Here is a 4,992-nt window from a genome sequence, read left to right as displayed (position 1 = left end):
CCCAGGGGTAACATCATCTCCTTCTCAGATGGAGAAGTTTACCTGGATGTTGATTTCTTCTGATCATTTGTCCTCATCCTCTAGACACTAGACTAAAACCTACCAGGCGTGTTCATGGAATACATTCATTGGAAGACTACTGTTTCCTGGAGAAATGGTAATGTGAGTATTTAACTTAGATAATAAGTCTCTCCCCAACAATAGAGCAAGAAAATCAGGTATCTAAGGGAACTGATGAGTCAACTCTTTTTCTCCAATCTAGCATCTAAGAGGTTTAAGAATTTGTGTTCCACCCATAGCCCCCCTCATCTCTTTCTCGCCTGCTCCAGTTCTCCTCCTTTCTCCTCCCTTTTTCCTTCCCCTCTCCCCCTTTTTTCACCTCCTCCTTCCTCCTCTCCCTCTTCTCAATCAACTTCCTAACAGTACAGAGAAAATGCTGCTATCAGTGACATCCAGGCCTGGGATTTCGACTTTTAGCTATAGTAGGAACAATAAGAACCCATACGTGTCATTGGCGCAGTAGATGGTAGTGCCTAGTTCAAAAACAGCACCCCTAACAGCAGCAGTGGAAGCAATGGAAGTGACTAGCTGAGCAAAACTAACCTATACATCCAAGAATTTTAGCTAGGCACTACTGATCAGGACCTTGTGAAGCTGTGTCAACCATATGGCAAGATTGTTTCCACTAAGGCCATACTGGACAAGACCACAAACAAATGCAAAATCTATGGCTTTGTGGATTTTGACAGTCCTTCAGCAGCACAGAAAGCTGTGATGGCACTGAAAGCCAGTGGCATACAGGCACAGATGGCAAAGCAACAGGAGCAGGACCCTACAAATTTATATATCTCAAACCACCCCCATCCATGTTGATGGATGAGCAAGAACTGGAGGGATGCTGAAGCCCTTTGGCCAGGTTATCTCCACCCAAATCCTTCATGATACCAGTGGGACTAACAAAGGGGTTGGCTTTACAAGCTCCATCTGATCCATTGCTTTGCAAATATGCTGCTGATGGTAGACCAAAGAAATGACAGAACCAAGGGAAATTTGTGAAGAATGGATGGGCCTGGCCAAAAAATGGAGACATGGGTGGTATGGCCTTGACCTATGACCCCACCACAGCTCTTCAGAATGAGTTTTATCCAGCTCCTTATAACATCATCCCCAAAAGGATGTTGGCACAGTCTACCCTGTCCCTGTATCTTCCACCTCCTGTGTCTTTGTATCAGAGAGTGACTCAGACGTCTCCTCTGCCAGTCCCTAACCCAACTTGGCTGCATCACCACTCGTACCTCGTTCAGCCTTCAGGTTCAGTTCTGATGTCAGGGATGGATCACCCCATTTCTATCCAGCCTGCCTCCATCATTGGACCCCTTACCCAGCAACTGGGCCACCTCTCCCTCGGCAGCACAGGCACATACATGCCAATAGCTGCAGCCATGCAAGGATCTTACATTTCCCAGTACACCTCTGTGCCTTCTTCCAACGTTTCAGTCAAGGAGAGCAGTGGCTGGCAGAGTCAAGTGGCAGTGGATACACCCTCGGACCATGGGATCTATCCTTTCTAGTTCAACAAGTAACAGTGGCTGAGCCTGCCTGCTTTGCCATTTTACAGTCATTTTGTGCATTTCTTTTTTTGAATGAAATTTCATGTGGAATTTTGAGGAGCTGGGCAAGGAACAAGGCAGACAGGAGCAGGCAGCGGAAGTGGCTCTTCTTTCCTCTGCCCTGCCATATCCTAAGTGAAAAAACTAGACTTTGTCTTCAGGAGGCAGAGATGTGACTGAGGTTCATCAAAGTGCCAATCCCACAGTGCTTGGAAGCCACTCTTAACCCCGATTTGGTTGAAGCCTAGGTCTTTCCTGGCAAGTTCCAGGATGGTAGATTTACTGACTTCTGACTATTCTCGCTGCCAAGGCCAACACCATCTGAGGAAGTGTCTTTTCCAGCTACAGCTTTTTGGGAATAGCTGCTTTCCTGCCTCTTAGATCTTCTCTGCCCTGGGTCATGGCCCCTCCCTCCTCTGTTGCACATGGCTGTGCTCGTAGCCTTTGCAGCTGTGACCTCGCTGAATCCACATGGGCTTTTTCACCTACTGTGGAGGATCTTCTGCTTTACCTATAAACCTGTGGTTCTCAGGAAGAAGTGGTTTTGCCCCCAGAGGCCTTTGGCACCATCTGGAAACATTTTTGATTGCTGTGCCTGGGGGTGGTGGTGTGTGCACTACTGGCATCTTAAGGGCCAGGAGCCAGGGGTGCTGGTGCTGAGCATGTGCAGGGCACAGCACAGTCTGCAGTACCCAGGAAAGAATTAGCTGGCTCTAAATGTCAGTATTTACAAAACTGAGAAAGCATGATGTAGACAGTGCTGTTCCTGCTTCCCTGGGTAGGGTTAATTCCCACCCCAACCCTGGACACAAAGTACCTTTTGACACCAGTGCAATTGGCTAGGAGGGAATTAACCAAGATCCTTGAATTCTTCTGAGGCTGTGATCTTTGATCCCTCTGCATATAGCAGGACCTGTCCTTGAAAGGCCAGTGGCTGCTGTGTACATGACAGATACATACATACACAGAGGGACCAAGGTGGGGACTGTTCTCTGTGTGTGCCATATAAGGCAGGAAAGGACAAAGCTCTCTTAACTGTCCAGAGTGACCTGATGTGCCCTGGTATGTTTGGGCCCCTTCCCTGAGGAACCCAGATATCAAAAATAATTTTTCTTCTTGTGGAAGGACAACAGGGAGCTAGGATAGAAAAAGGCAGTAAGTTTTATCTCATTATTTATGAGGTCGGGAATCCTTTTAAAAAGCCTGTGTCTCACTCTGCAACTGTTCCCTTCTGCAAGACCTGACTGTGTGCACATGGAGATGGATGAAAGAAAGCCTTTGCCCATCTTCTAGGAGATATATCCTGGTCCTGTCTCCTTCCAGCTGCCCTTTTATACACCAAAAGGAGAATTCTGCTCCCCTTCAAGGTCAGGTGCCTTTTCTTCAGACAGTCAGAAAAAGAGGAGAAACAGGTATTCATTCATCTGGCTTTTGAGGGAGGAAGAGGGGGCTAGCAGGGGAAGGAGCAACTGTGGCATCACGTTTGCACCTAGAGCCTGGGCCCCACTTTCCCTCCCTCCCCAGCCACACTAGAATTGATAATACCAATGCTCCCTACTGAGATAAAGGCATGGGGAGCAATGGGCAGGATATGTCACAAATAAAGGGCAAAACTGCCACTCTTTTCTCATTGGTGCTTCCAATCTCCAGTGTCATGAGGCCCCAAGCCCAGTAACCCTGTAGAAGGGCTTGGCCAGACAGATGGCTTTTGTTTTTGAGTCTCTGGCCCTCCCTCAGTCAAGGAAAGTAAGCCATAGCTGCTTTCTTGTCAGTGGACTTCGAGAGAAATGTAGAATTCTGTTTGTTTGGTAGGTCGGGAGTCTTACTGGAGGTCTAGTGCAATGACATTACACGGCCGTTCACACAGAAAAGAGTCATTGATGTCACCGCCCCTCCTCAGAACTCTCAATTCTGTCCCTTTTCTGTATTTAAAAATGAATCGAAATGGCTCTAATTCTTCATTTGATGTTAAATTTTCAAGTTACCTTTGGGGGTTTTCCTCATGTGAATCTGCTTATTAGATTCCACTGGGTGTTTCTGGTATGAGTGGAATGTGATGGGAGGGAGGAGTTATTACTGCTCCAAGGAACGGCTTTCTTGGTGCTTTCAGTTTACATGCATTTCCCCCCAACTGTTAGTTCATTTGTCACAGTGACCCAGTGACTGGAGAAAGAGGGAAGTAATTTTTTCCATTAAATAGACTAATTGGTTAGGGTGGTAGCAGAGGTATTGTAGGGGAACTTTCCAGCTCACAGCCTAGGGCTGGAATGTTACACTGTGCCTCTTGTTTTCTGAACCCTGTCTTCAGGGAGCCCAGAAGTGTCATAATCCCCACTCAATATAGATGCTCATAAAACATTCTTGAAGTATTTTACCCCTTTGTGTTTCTGTTTTCAGTCAGATAGAACATACTAGAGTCCCTTCCTTAGATGATGTAATCCTTTTCTAGGCCCAAGGCTGCCCCTCAGGCTCTAAGATGATGCTCAGCTCCTAGAGTGTTTAGACTTTTGAGGGTGTGGGTAGGCAGATTTAGGAACAATGATGGAAAGAGTTATTATTTTTAAAGTGCTTTTAACCAAAGAATTTGAAAAGCTGTCCAGCCTAGGAAGCCCAGTGGCTCTGAAGAAGCAACAGAGCTCGTCAGTAATAGATGGGGTTGGGAGGACATTATCACACTGAGGATGAAGACCAGACCTTGCTGCTTCTCAAGACACACCAGGCCACCTCAGTAGCATTCCATTCCTCCTCCTTTCCTAACTTGCCTACCAGCCTCTTTCACCCTCCCAGTGTCTCTCTCCACAGTGCTTAGTCCCTGCTACTCCAATATGTCAACCTGTTGGGGGGTGAGGCCTGCACGTGGCCGGATACTTTGCACCAAACAGCAGCTGTGAGAGGCTCTGCTGGAAATTTGCAGGGACCAGGTGGTGGCTACCAGACTTCTAAGAAAGTACATCCCTCTTGTGCACAGCCCCATCTTCTGGGAAAGCGGTAGTATTGCACTCAGGAGGGGGCCACCTGGCATTCTTAGCCCAGGGCAATAAACTTGGATGGGTGATCAGATCCAATCTTGCCCCCAGGCTCTCTAGACCTGAATCAGCAGGCTTTGAAGAGGGCGGGTGTTATAAAGCCAGTCTGTATGGGGTAAGTCCTAAATCTTGTGCCTTATTATACTATTTCTTCCTGATTCCCCTTTAAGCCACCTAGTCTTACTGCGCTACCTGCACTTTAGATACTTCCAGGAATCAGCAGATTCCTGAAATTTCTTCAGCTTTTACTTCTCCCTTCCATAGGTGTCTTCTGCAGCTAAACGCAGCCTGTGAGCTCTACCTCCCTTCAGCTCTTTGCTGAATTTTGTTGCATCTCCCTAGGGGTGGTACCCACA

The 4,992-nt window shown here is 47.3% G+C and overlaps 1 pseudogene; it reads left to right on the top strand.

Moving 5' to 3' along the window:
* The first annotated feature begins 433 nt into the window (after positions 1-433).
* On the top strand, positions 434-1,583 carry LOC128572730 (RNA-binding motif, single-stranded-interacting protein 2-like; annotated as a pseudogene).
* The last annotated feature ends 3,409 nt before the right edge of the window (positions 1,584-4,992 follow it).

The sequence above is a fragment of the Nycticebus coucang genome, chromosome 20 (assembly GCF_027406575.1).
Source record: "Nycticebus coucang isolate mNycCou1 chromosome 20, mNycCou1.pri, whole genome shotgun sequence".
Taxonomy (NCBI): Eukaryota; Metazoa; Chordata; class Mammalia; order Primates; family Lorisidae; genus Nycticebus; species Nycticebus coucang.
Note: the sequence above shows the minus strand (reverse complement) of the source record. Positions and strands in the feature narration are given on the sequence as shown.